Below are 14,706 nucleotides of genomic sequence, written 5' to 3'. Positions count from 1 at the left end.
AGGTTCTACAAGCTTACCCAATGATGCCCAAATCAAAGTTAACATCATTTTTATAAGAGAGGTGTACAGTCAGACATAACTGACTGATGCAGGGACATAAACACAAAGGGAAAGGCGTGCACAGAAACACCACTCTTGGGAAATAGTTGCATGGTACACATTTACACTAAGGTGCTATTTAGAGCCGCATTACTCTAACAGTGAGCTTGGTCGTATTGTAAGAATGTACTTTTTTGCTCAGTTATTTAGGTGTCAGACGATGCTGGTGTGTGGCCAAAAAACACAGTGCTGATGTCTTGTTCACATCTCTGTTTTAAGACAACCCCTAATGGTAAGGCTCATTAAGTTAACACTAGATGTTGTCATTTCTAGTGACCTGAAGTTCACAAGTTTGGTTCCCATCAGGCTCAGCGAAAAGTGTAATTATATGGGTTAGTAACGTGCTATTTATAAAGTTTAGAAGCAGCAGCTGTCCGATGAAAAGAGAATTTCAAATTATGTATAGTAGGTAGGGAACCTGCCTGCTTAAAGAAGAACAGTGTCATGGATCAAAATAAAGATCAGATGAGTGTAATTTTAGTGTCCGACATTATTTATAGGCTAGGTAAGATCTGTGGCGGAAAAGGTGCAACATAGCGTGCCTCAAATGCAGCTTCCCTGAGAGGCGTGGCAAATTGGCAAATATAATATGTCCTTATATGCGAAAGCTTCTAGTACTTTCAGATGGAGGGTAGAGATGCAAATGCAGTCCGGAGCTGATCAGGCATAGGAGAAACAGGCTGCCAGGCCCGGACTGGCCATAGCGGGCACCGGTAATTCCTAGGCAACTTTGGGGTCCTGTGAGGATATCAGGTACAGGCACACACAACAATGATAAGAGTGCAAAAGATTGAAGCAGTGTACAGAACAGAGAAAATGAAAAACAATATGGTATACGTCTAATTTATTTATAAATGTACAACATGGGTTTATTAAAAAACATGACGTCATACGTAATTGTCAATGTATGACGGAAAAACAACTAGAATGGGGATAACGCCTTGTGTGTGCCTGTACCTGATATCCTCACAGGACCCCAAAGTTGCCTAGGAATTATTATTTTGATAAATATTGTGCCCTGACCTAGGAACTTGCTACTAGTTTCAGGGGGTCCCTTTCTTATATGTTCATAGCGGGCACCGGGCAATCCCCTGGTGCCCCACAGGGGTGGGGGCCGGTTTTGGGCCTCTGGGTGCCGATTTTGTTACAGGGCCGTTTTTGCAGCGTTGCTGCAAGAACGGCCCTGTAACAAAATCGTCCGAAAACCGGCCCTGGCAAAGAGCGCGGTCGCACCCCCAATGCCCCCAGGGGGTGGGCCGGCCGAGCACTTTGCCAGGGCCGGTTTTGGTTCCCAGTCCGGCCCTGCAGGCTGCATGACTCTTACATGTGTGGGTACAGAGACAAAAGCTAAGTACACAGTGTACTCTGCAGGGTGTCAGATTCTGAGATGTGCTCAGTGTAGTGTCTCCTCTCATTGTCCAAGAAACAGCAGTTCTTCTATCTCAGGAGCTGAGAGTGAGAACCTGGGGTCGGGGTTAATTTAGGGTTCACACACCAGGACATATTTTATAGATGTGTATTGTATAGATTCACTAAATATAGGCTGCATCAAGCACAACATTATAAAGTGTAGCAGCAGCGCTGTGAGATATTAGATTGTTGGTTGATTGGGGTGTAATTACTAGTCAAGCAGAAACCGCTATCCTTGTCAGGTTAAGTAAGGCACAAGCCAATCCTAAATTAACCTGTGCTCAATCAACTCTCCGATAGGTTGGCACCGAGCAGTCCGACAATGTGTAATAATAATAATAATAATAATAATCCACATTTGTAATGCGCACAATCACCCGTAAGGGTCTCTAGGCGCTGGGGGCCGCCTGGAAGATTAAGCGAGCTATTGCCCAGAGTCACATGGTGCTGGGCAGACCTGCCGCCGGAGCCGGGGATCGAACCCTGATCCCCAGATTCCAGCGTCAGTCGCCCTGGCCGCGGCGCCACACCTCTTCCTGTAAAGGATTTGTTCAACACTTCAAAGAGTAATAAAGTGCCCACGCAAAAAAATCTCACACCAGGTTAGAAAAATAGATCGTTCTTTAATAAATAAACAAGACCACAACAACAAATGTTCATGTGGGCAGAACCAGAGATGAGCAATTTCAAAGATTATAGGCAATACAGCACCAAAAAGCACAAAGCTCCCACTGTGCCGATCTGGTCACTCCGGACCGAGACAAAGTCACAACTTCATGCTGACCGCGATGGACCACCTACAGGGACCTAGTTAGGCCCGCTGAACAAAGTATCTGGTTTGAGGAGTGCTGCGAGCCTCCGGGTCGAAGATGCATTGTTCAGCCGAAGCGATACATTGGTGCAGAGATGCATCGAACCTACGATGCGAGGGCCTGTGTCGTCATTGAGGATCTCATCGACTGGGCCGGCGATGTGAAGTCTGGTGTTGAGGATGCAGCGCTCACTCGGGCGATGCATCAGTTCCAAAGAGCTGCGAGGCTGCGATGTAGATCCCATTTTTGAGGCTGTTGTCGAAGAGACTGCTCTGAGGATATTCACTGCAGTGGCAGTTCCGAAGGTGTTGCGGGCGATGCGGATCTTTATATTACATGTAATCCACATAGTAACGGAAATGCGCGAGTTCAGCTCGGTGTTGCGCCACGCAGCAGAGGTGAATCCTCAGTTCAGCTGGATCTACAGAGGCTGGCAAAGCACTTCCAAGGGTTCAGGACTCCAATGGCTCCACTTGGCAGGGTAGACTCACTGATGGCAGAGTTCAGGTGCAAAGTTGTTGGAAGCCTGTTATGTCACTGAGGCTCCTGATCAGGAGGTCAGTCAAGTAGTCCTTGGTGTCACTCTGGGTTCTAGGTTCAAGAGATACAGGCCCTTTCCTTCCCACCCAGGCAAGAAGGCAGCAGGTCAGCGCAGCATTGCAGCAGTTCTTTAGAGCAGCATAGCGACAGTCCTTTCAGCAGCAGAGTAACCACAGGTCCAGAAGTGTACTAAAGTGGTGCTGTCTGATGTCTAGTAATTATACCCAGTTGTGCCCTTGAAGTTGGGAAAAGCTTCTAGCGGAATACCTTTGAAGTGCACAGGAGCCCTGCCTTCCTTGCCCTGCCTCCAAACTAGCTACAATGGGTATGCAGCCCTTTGTGTGGAGACAAGACACAGCCTATTCAAGTGTAAGGGAGGCTGAGCCCAGCTCCTCCCTGACAGTCATGGTCCATACAGTCTCACCCAAGCTCCCCATTGTGTGTGACTGTCTAGGAGGAATACACAAAGCCCAACTGTCAACCACGCCCAGTCATGTGACCCAGAGACCAGCTTCAAGCACCAAAAGACTAGGCAAGAAAATGCCAACTTTCTAAAAGTGAAAAACAACAGTAGGGGGTTGGGCCATTGTCTGCAACCACCAGGGACCTCTATATACAAGCAAAAACCAAAACAGTTGGTGGTTGTATTTTTTTTCAGTTTTTTACTTTTCTTACAAGATCATTCTATTTAATAAACAGGACCTGTAAATCAATTATAACTTTTTTTCATCCTGACATAACATTGCTCAATATTTAAGAAAGATACTAATTTGGAATGAGGCAATGTTATCAGATTTTAGGGTGAGAGCACTGGCACCTCAGCAAAGTAAGGCCAGCAAAATCAAATACAGCAAAAACAGGAGGTCTGAAGGCAAAATGTTAAGTGGAAACCACACTAAGGATGCTATGTTTAAAATACATCTTCTCCCCCTAAAACAAATATCTCAAGCTTGGTTTATACAGATCAGCAAGAGCTGTTCGAGTATTCCTTCTCTCCATTCTTAAAGTAGGGGGGGACTCTGCCCCTCATGCCCATGTTACCAGCTATGGTTGGTAAAACTACATGCTTCAGTCACACATTAACTGGAATTTTATAAAAAGCAGCCGCACAAGATTCCCCCCATCTCCTGCTCAAAGAAAGCTTAACTGCCCGATGTCTTCAGCTCCCAACTCTTATGTAAAGGTAATTACTCATTGTATTCTTGTAAGATTTTGGAGAAAAGAGACCTCAGGCTTGCATGTATGTATGTCATATTTGTATAGTACAAATCTGCCTAAAAGGCAGCCGAGCGTTGGCCCGGGGGCAAAGGCAAGTGTGCAGTCAATGAGTGCTAGGCAGGGTAGTTGTGTTCTGGGAGCAGAAGTGTACTGTTACCGCATAGGGATGAGCTGGGGGTGAATTTCCACACTGTTAAAACATGTTTTCACCTAAAAGTAAAAGCAGATTTCAGTGAGGAATCGTGAGCAACATATACAATCACAACCCAGATTTACTAATGTTTTTCTCTATTTAATTATGTATTGCGAGAATGACTTTCCTACTGAGCTCCTAGCCAAAGTTTGGGCTAAGTAGATTTTTGATACTTGGCAAAACTTTAAAGTATGCAGCCTCTCTTGCAACATGGAGCTGCAGCCTTTAAACATGCAGGTGTGTATGGCTTACGCATTTTAAAATTGAGCAGTCTGCTGTTGTGTCTCACTTTTACAGGGTACAATGATAGCTGATGTACATGGTCCCAGGTATTATGTCCCCTGTGAAGCAAAATATTGGCAAAGCCAATACATATTGCCTAAGAGAGAGCCACTAGTTTTGTCTATGGTTTAGTCGTCGTACAGCAGTATGACTGCTGTACAACATGGCTGAAAGTAACAAGCATTTGCAATGCAATTTGTCTCGACTTTGGGACCTTATATGTATTTAGCTTTGCAGCACATTAGTCTGGAAAGCAAGCACCAAACTGCGTGACACACCAGGTATGGGAACACGTGGAGAGAAATAGTGCCTTTCAGCGGGAAACGATATAGTCCAAAGCTTTGGTTTTAATATTAAATCAGGGCCTTCTGTGGTCATATCAATGAAAATACAAGATTCACAATTTTTTTTTATTGTCTTCGGGTGCTCATGGAAGACAATATCTATGGACTAGAATCTAGAGAATGGCAAAGTGATTCTGGTGTTTTACTGACCTCTGCTTGTCGTTTTCTATCAAGAAAGTTAAATAGAGGCAGGTGCCAGAAAACTAGAAAAAAGAAGGGCCCTCAGCAGAAAGCAATTCTAGTATTTTACTGACCTCTACTGGTCGTTTTCTATCAAGACAGAAAATAAAGTCCCTAAGCGGAAGCAGACAAGTCCTAGGGCTGATATCCAGAGCCCAGAAAGTACATAAACATATAAGAATATACTAAAGGAGGTCTTATACTAAAGTATATACAAGAGGTCTTGAATGCTTGACCTAAAAATTAAAAGCGGTATCACACCGTCAACGCTGGCTGCGTCGTAGTGTCATAGTGCTTTTTAGGGTCGAGCCTGCATGGTCAGCCAGCGCTAGCACATGCGCTCTCACTTGCGAGCTTAATTGGCACCCTTCTTTTCTGCCTCCTAATTAGCAGTGTACGCTTTAGCGTCCCTACTTGTTGCTTTGTAGACCAAGCACGGATTTATTGCCCTTAATTAGTGTCCCTCCGCTGATCACGTTGTAATTCAGGTACTTTTCCATTTTCCATGTTTCTTTACCCCTTCCAGCCTTACCTTCTTGCTGCTCTTCCCTTTACTTTTTAGCCCTACTCCATGGTTGAAAGTTATGAATAAATAGCGCTGTGCTGCATTAAAGCGCTATGAATAAGTCACTTTGACAATACATCTTGATAGAGTGCGCGAGGTCACCCAGCCAATAATTTCGCCGTTTCCGGCTTCGGGCCCATATACTTTCAATTCACAATATTCATTGACAGGGTGACTTCACGGGCTGCTACCAATTTGTGTGAATTCCCTACTGTTATTACTCTGTGTACCCGACTTACCATCCACCGACACGGGTACCTATGACCTCAACGGATCAGGGAGCTAGCTGTAAAAGGAAAGGCAGCAAAATACAAACTCAAAATGACATTCAATACTTCTGTAAAATGACCACGGACAACTGGAAGTTTTAAAAGCTTTATCTAAAGTTCGTTTTCATTGAGCATTAGGTTTACAAGAATAAGGCAATCAATAATCAAGATAATGAAAGTACATAACTATAGAGAAATAAAGTCAGGGTAATCATGGAAATGCTAATATGAGATGCAAACAGAAACGCTATGCATTCAGGGCAATAGTTCTTTAGACAGTTTAAGTAAGGCCGTTCTAGACCATATCAGAAAATGACAAACTGCAATGCAAAATATGATTTCTAAAAGGTAGGGTAACATGGGAACACGTTATGAAAATATGCAAATGATTTACGTTTCAATAATTTCGGCAAAAGCATGGAAAAAATCAACATATGCAAAGGTGTGTCTTTATTGAAGCAAAAGACAGAAAAATAGAAAGGTGCAAGTTTAAAGAGTTTAGAGCGATATTTACCTAGACTGGTGTGGAAACCAAACCCTGGCCACGGGTCAGTTAAGGACAGGAAACCCTCAAGGAGGATACCCCTCAAAGGACAGCAGGCGCAGAATGGACACCCAGGACAGGACAGGATACCCTCGGATTAGGAATCAGGACAGGACCTCAGGACAGGACAGGAAACCCTCAGGACAGGACGGCACCCGCAGTTTGGAAGCAACGCCTGCGCTCCACCCTCTCTGCAGCTATCGATCAAGACCCCGATTGGGTCAGCGAACTCCCAGCAAAGTGCTTCGCCAGCACTTTAAGGTTCAGTAGAACCTTAGTCTATGGTCAATTTCGGACAGAGTGCTCCGCAGCTCTCTGTATCTTCAGTCACCTATTGAGTACGATGGGTCAGTGACAGGTCAGCTAAACCAGACAAGTCGGACAACTCCCTAGGCGAACCCAGGGTAGATATACAGTTTGGGGACGGTGTACCACCCCCCAATGTTGCAAAGTGTCAGAATCCCTCCATTTGGATTGGTCCTAAGATAGGATTTGGGTAACACACCAATCAGAATACAGTATTTGGAGGCCTTATTTACATCTCAGGGCACCGCCTAGCAAGATTGGGGTTCCCATGAGAAAATTGCGCAGAATACAGGCAAAGAATACATTTTTGCAACATAATAGAACAATGTCGTGATGCAGCGGGGCGAAGGTGCTGCTTCCCAGGGTGGCTTCTGGTATCAACCTTCTTTGGCAGCATTTCAATGCCAAGATGACTTCGGTCGAGTCTGCGCACAAGTACCCTCCAAGATGGCTTTCGGCTCAGTCAGACCCCCATTCCCCACGGTACATGAAAAGTAAGCGAGAACAAATTAATACATAGAAATAACGCTATGAAAACACATCACAGGGTTTGTACTTTCAACTTATCACTAAGAAATATACTTATGCAGTCTAAATGTTAGCTACATATACACGAGTACGAGAGCAGTGGCACGAGCAGTACCACGTTACTGGCAAAGCTATGCATTACGCATGCGCAACTATTTCCCTCCAAACCTGCAAACACATCAGGACACGTGAGTGTGACTGACGCATGCGCAGACACTTACTTCCAAGCAGCGGCCATTTTTAAAGACTCGAATTAATTATTTTAGTAAAACACATAGGCAAGCTTCGTGGACCTCGTTTTAAACATAAACTAAACGTTAGTAAGACGTACACTTTATTACGTTATTACACATGAACGAGGTTCATGACAAAAGCACGTCGCAAATGCGAAGCTTTGCTTCATCAATCCCCTCTTTGATATTTACTATCATCACAAAATAAATGGAACCAGATGCCAACTTCTCACACCTTATACAGCTCTATCTCTTCTAACAATCTGTTCAACTTTTCTTTCTCATCTTTTGTAGGGTGAGAATTCTTCACCCTTTTGTATATCTGATTATTTATCTCCTCCAATTCAAGCTCATCCACACTTCGTTTCACCCCTCTTGCATTCACTTGATGCTTTCTGGTGTGCTTGCGGCATTTGCAACAGACAAATATGAAGAATAGGATGAGACCTATAATTCCAATTGGCATCAGTACTTTGAACAATAAGCTTTTACCTACGCTAGCAAGCCAATGACCTACATTTGAGAGACCATCTACCAGTCTCTTCCAGGCACTATCAACCTCGAGTGGTTTGAGTTCCTTTTCCAAATTAGTAATGTTTTTCACGTATCTTTTGAGCTGTACACTTTTGTCCGGAATATAAGTGCAACAATGTTGCACCTTCAACATCCGGCAGACTCCGCCCTCTTTCGCTAATAAGGTGTCAAGAGCAAGTCTGTTCTGTAAAACCATTGATCTGATCGCAACCATTTCGGTATTGACCAGCAGAAATCCATGAGCTGTGTCAGTAGACAACACATCCACTATAGTAGACAATTTGCAAATTCTGTGAGTGTTCAGAACCACTCCCACTCCAGGTATCAGTGCACTGAAAATACTACCCATTATTTCACCTACACTTTCTCTTTTACTACGCACTAAGCCATTAGTATTTTCACTGCTTCCAGCAACTCCATTCACATGGTATATTTTCGGGAAGACAATGCCAAAGTAGCAGCTTCCATACCAGTGATCCGGCAATTTGAAATAAGCCTTGTCCCCACAAATATAATAAATTCCAGGAAACACAGGCTCTGACCCATTTTTGAAACCCCAACCTCCAATTACCTTGTAATTATGTTCGCATTCACTGGAACCAATGAAAATGTTATTATAATAGCTAGTCTTCTCGCGGTGAAGACATAGCTTGCCTTTCTTTTCAAAATCCAGCAACAGAGCAGGACCCGCCCCACCAGTTGAGGTGCCTTCCATGTTCTCTGCCCACCTTGGTCTTTTCTGACTTTCGTCATTTGCCTTTCTTTGTATTTTAATTCTCCTTTTCTCTGCCATGTTCAGGAACATCTTTTCCTGCTCACGCAAAGAACACGTCAAGTTATCTCTGTGTGCGTCACCTATGTCGATATTACCTATAGTCAGAAAGTATTCGCCCATATAGCGAGTAACGTCACTTTTGGTATGTACAGGATTCAAGTTCCCACGTATAGGAAGTTCAGAAAAGATCACGTCATTGTTAGAGTAATAGTACTGTAACGGTCCTCTTTTGTAAAATAAACTAGCTAAAATGCTACAGGAGATTCCATATGTCAGCGGCAAGTGATGGTATGTCACGCCTTCAGCTACAGAGGTAGGTAGCTTCATGCAGACATAGCAATCTTCAATTTCCATAGTCTCTACATAGTGTATTAACAAGTTTGCGAAAACATTTAAGTGTGTCCTGTTCTTAATTCCATGATAATGTAGTCCTCCCTCATCTGATGCTTCTAAGTCTTGTTTTGTTTGTCTCAGTGCTCTCTCATGTCTTGCTACACTCTGTGTTGTCAGCTCCTCACTGTCAGTATTTACAATTTCAGTAGGGACAATATTAGTATTTTTGCTCACAGCAAAGGGAATGAAAATTGTTAGTCCTATCCAAACTAATATCAGGACAACTATACTACATACACATACCTTGCAGCAAGTTTTGCAACAGCTGCGACTAGGTCTACCACTCACGCTTGAATCAGACATTTTGGCTCAGAAGAAGTTTCTCGACCCCTCTTTGTGACTTTACACGAGTAGCTTACTTTGTGCAAATTCACGGTGGCTCTTCTTCTTCTTCGGCAGAGTACTCAGGGACGGGTTCTCCGTCGCTTTCGTCAGTTATATCAAGATCTTCAAAGTCTTCCAACACAAGTGTCCATTCAGGTGACTTGTACTTTTTGTCTTGTCTCTTTATTCAATCACTCCTTCTGTTGGAGGTACCTTCTTGTTGCTTAGCTATGCGAGCACTTCTCCTTTCTTCTGCACGTTTTTCTTCTACCGTTTTTATCCTTAGCCTCAATTTCTTGACAAATCCAGACTCAATGTGCTTTCTTTTCTTAAGTCTTTTAGTTGGCACTTGGACTTCGTTTTCTTCTCTTGTCCTCTTGTTTTCATTAGTTTGTGGCAATTCTGCTACTTCGTCCCTTCCTACCTCACTAGTTCCAGGACTTGCATCTATTTCTTCTGCCTGGTTACTAATCTGGCCTGGTTCAGGAGAGTTTTGCGTTTGGTTTTCAAATGTCTCTGTTTCTGTTTCCTGAACACGTTCTTCTAATCCTATCTGATCCTGTTCAAGCACTTCGATCTCTGGACTTTCTTCTGCTCGAACTATTACGCTATGTCTAGTCTGCCCCTTCCCGACATCAGGAGTCAGTGGAGGAGTATCAATCACTTGCTCTGTATCCTTCACTTGTTCTGTATCAATCACTTGCTCTGTATCATTCACTTGTTCTGTATCAATCACTTGTTCTGTCCCTGTCTGACCTTCTCCTTCCTCAGTTTTGATGTGAATCTCAAGATCCTGAGGTTCTTCACCTGTGCCTTTCTTTTCCTCTCTAGTCCACTCTCTACCTTCCCAAAGTCTCTCACGTGTTCGAATGGGGTCTTCAGTGAGGTCAATCAATGGTATCCACTCCTCTGGCCATATGCTCGGCAGCTCGTCTTCAGCTACTTCTGGCTCAGCTTCTTGGACCCCTTCAGCAGGCTGGGCTCTGGGTAGTTCGTTATCAACTATTCTTGGGCCAACGTCTGCTGATTCTGCAGCTCGACTGGTACTGGGCTGTACGTCGTCAGCTACTTCCGGTCTGGCTCCTGCAGAGTCCTCTGCTGGACGCCCTTCTTCTTCAGGCTCCTCGTCTGGTAATACCTTCTGGGTGTGGCTGGCGTGTATCCAACGTGGAACCCCTGCACACTTTACTGCTGTGGTTGTTACCAAGATCACCTGACGTTTCTCTCCCCACCTTGGCTCCAGGCAGCTCTTCCGAGTATGCTTCTTTATCTTGACCCAGTCTCCCGGGACCAGTTTGTGGAGAGGAGTCGTTGGATTGAGGATGGCATCTTCTCCGATCTGGCGAGAGATAGAACGCACTTGGTCACCCAATCTCTTGCAGTATTCAAGCACCAAATCATCAGTAATACTCAACAGTTTGCTTCCTGGCACCCATGCTTGTCTCATCACTCTTCCCATAATGATTTCATGGGGACTTAGGCCTGTCTTGCGGTCAGGAACACTTCTGAGTCCCATCAGGACCAGGGGCAGGGCCTTCACCCAGGTCATGCCAGATGCATCACACAGTTTTGCTAGTCTGTTTTTGATAGTTCCATTTATTTGTTCAACTACTCCAGAAGCCTCTGGACGGTATGCACAGTGGAGCTTTTGTGAGATTCCAAAGGCCTTACAGAGTTCGGCGATCACCTCATTCTGAAAATGTGAGCCTTGATCTGATTCAATAGTGACTGGAACCCCGAACCTAGGTATCAGTTCTTTTAGTAAACACTTAGCTACTGTTTTTGCGTCATTTTGGGGAGTAGGGAAAGCTTCCACCCACTTCGAAAATAAACAGACCATGACAAGGACATATCGCTTCCCTTCACAACGGGGCATGGTGATGAAATCAACCTGTATTCTCACAAAGGGACCCCCTGACCTCCCAATTTTTCCCAGTTCCACCACAGTTTTCTTGCCTGGGTTCATCTTTTGACATGACAGGCACCTCTGGCAGAGGGACTCTGCTACTTTCCTGAACTTTTTACTGTACCAAGTCTGTTGGAACACTAGAATCATGGCGTCCCTACCAATGTGTGATCCTTCATGTATCAATCTCGCCATTGTGCTAAGTAAGTGTCTAGGTAACACAGGCATACCAGTTGGGCCCAAGATGACACCATCCACACGTCTTGGTCTACACCCATCCTCCTTCCACTTCTCTCTCTCTTGCCAAGGTGCCGCCTGCTGCCACTCTTTCACTTCATCCCATGTAGGCACTTCTTCAAACACCTGAAGTTGGCAGCTGGTTCCTGGCCCCCCTCGTTTTGGATTTACGATATACCGATCTCTGGCGCACCATTGGGCCACTCGATCAGCAAAATCATTTCCCAGTGATACAGTGTCCGTGCTCTTCTTATGAGCAACACACTTTACCACTGCCAGTTCCTTTGGTAACTGGATTGCCTCTAAAAGGTCTTGAACCACTTTTCCATTTCGAATAGGGGTACCTGATGAAGTCAGGAACTCCCTCTGTAGCCACAACTGGCCAAAGTCATGCACAACCCCATAACAGTACTGGGTGTCAGTATACACTGTTATGCGTAGGTTTTTCCCAATTTTGCAAGCTTTTATCATAGCGATCAATTTGGCTACTTGTGCAGACTTTATATCAAATAGATAACCTGCTTCTTCAATTTTGGTTAAGGAGACTACCGCATAGGCAGCACTCAGGCCTCCTTGTTCATGTCTTAGACATGAACCATCTACAAATAATTCCTTGTCATGCTCAGGCAATGGTGTTTCTTTAATGTCTGGACGTGGCTTGGTATTTAATTCTGTTAAATCAATGCAATCATGCTCATCATCCACTCCACCTTCCATATCCATTGGGTCGGGGAGTAAAGTGGCAGGGTTCAAAATACTGCACCTAACAATGTTTACATTTGCAGCACCCACAAGAATCCTCTCGTATTTAGTCAGCCGACTAGGGGTGAGATACTGAGTTTTTGTTCTGGTCAGTAAAATTACCACCCCATGTGGAACATACACAGTTACAGGATGTCCCATGACAATGGACTCACTCTGCTCTAAACTTGCGCAGGTAGCAGCTACTGCTTTCAGACAACCTGGTAATCCAGCAGCCACTGGATCCAGGGTGGCAGAGAAATATGCCACAGGCCTTCTGGTAGTGCCATGTTCTTGAGTCAGGACTGACAACGCGCAATTATCGCGAGTATCACAGAATAGGGCAAATTCCTTGGAATAGTCTGGCATTCCCAGTGCAGGGGCTGTACACAGACAATTTCGCAGTTTGGTGAAGACTGTTAAGCTTTCATCATCCCATTCTACAACATCTGGTGTTCCTCTCTTGGTCATTTTTATCAAGGGCCTAGCTAGGACTGCAAATCCCAGAATCCACTGCCTGCAGTATCCTATCACTACCAGGAACATTCTGATCTCTTTCTGAGTACGAGGTAACTGCATCTTTTGAATTATTCTCACTCTTTCCGATGTCACTTTCCTGACACCCTTCTCTATCTGGTGCCCCAGATATTTCACTGATTTTGCACAAAACTGTAATTTGTCAGGGGCCACTTTATGTCCCTTCTCACTCAAGTGGTTCAGTAGGGCAATGGTGTCAATCACACAATCCCTATGACTTTTAGACGCCACCAAGAGGTCGTCTATGTATTGCTCTAAGACAGAGTTCCCAGGTAAGACCAAAGTTTCCAAACATTTTTTCCAGATCTGATTAAAGATAGAGGGGCTCTCTGTGTACCCTTGAGGGACCCGGTTCCAGACATACACGTGACCATTGAAGGCAAATGAGAAAAGAAATTTGCTATCTGGATGCAAGGGAATGGAAAAGAATGCATGACATAGGTCTATCACAGTGAACCACTCAGCATCCCAGGGAATCTGATACAGAATCACTGCTGGGTTCGGGACAATAGGGCAGCAAGGGACTACTATCTTGTTGACTTTTCGTAGGTCCTGCACTACTCTGTACTTGCCACTAGGCTTCTTGATGCCCATAATCGGTGAGTTACATGGGCTACTCATTACTTCCTGTATGATGTTTCCTTCTAGCAATTTCTGTATTTCCAGAGTGACACCTGCTCTCACTTCTGTATTCATCCTGTAGGGTTTAGTATTGGGGTATACTGCATTGTCCTTGATTGCTATCTGTATGGGGTCCACGTTTTTCATTAACCCTACATCTTTCCCAGTAAAGTCCCATACCTCTGGCTTCACTGCTTCTTGGAGTTCTTTGAGCAAATCCTGCATGGTCATTCGTTTAATTTCTGAGTCAGGTCTAATCAACATTAATTTATAAATGCCGTCTTCATCTGGGGTCTGAATTTCAACACCCTTTGGTGTGCAAAAGATGGTACAGTTCATTTTGCACAGCAAATCACGTCCCAGCAAGTTCACTGGACTGGTGTCACAAACGACAAATCTATGCATTTCTTTAAAGTTTCCAATTGAGATCTCCATGGGCTTGGTAACAGGAGTACTAATCAATTGATTAGATACACCCACTACTTGGATGGCTTCTCCCGAGAGGGGTAGGTTTGGAACGTCCACTGTTCTCACAGTAGAACGGGTAGCACCAGTGTCCAACAGAAAAGTGACATCATTTCCGTCAACCTTCCCTTCAATGTATGGTCCGGACTGGTCTACCGGCAAGGAGGCGCCAAGTACGCACTCCTCGTCCTCCCCTCTCAGGCCCCGTCAGTACTGGTCATCACAAAGGAAGGTATCGTTTAACAAATACTGCGAAGTTGCTGCATTTCTGTTCTCATTGCTTTCCCAGACTTCTATCTCATCACCCTCTGTGCCTTTTCCCTTATGTACTTGCTTTGGAGCTCGGGGCACTTGAACCGTTTTTACCTGTGGTTGAGTCTTTCTTGGTCTTTCTTTCTGCGTCTGTGGAGTTAAATCAGGTGTTTTGGGGTTATCGTCAGGCAAATAAGGACACTCGTTACGCCAGTGTCCAATTTCTCCGCACTGGTGACAGGGAAATTTCTTCATAGCCTCTTCCCTGCTCATTTTGGGCCGGGGCTTACCTCCTCCCCCACCCCCAGGACCTTGGTTCTGAGTGTTTTTGACCATATTACTCAACTGTCTTTCCTGCTGTTCTGCGAGCTTCACTTGAGCCCACATGACCTTTTCCT

Source organism: Lissotriton helveticus, chromosome 3_1 (assembly GCF_964261635.1).
Source record: "Lissotriton helveticus chromosome 3_1, aLisHel1.1, whole genome shotgun sequence".
Taxonomy (NCBI): domain Eukaryota; kingdom Metazoa; phylum Chordata; class Amphibia; order Caudata; family Salamandridae; genus Lissotriton; species Lissotriton helveticus.
The sequence above is the reverse complement of the archived record's forward strand: the minus strand, read 5'-3'. Positions refer to the sequence as shown.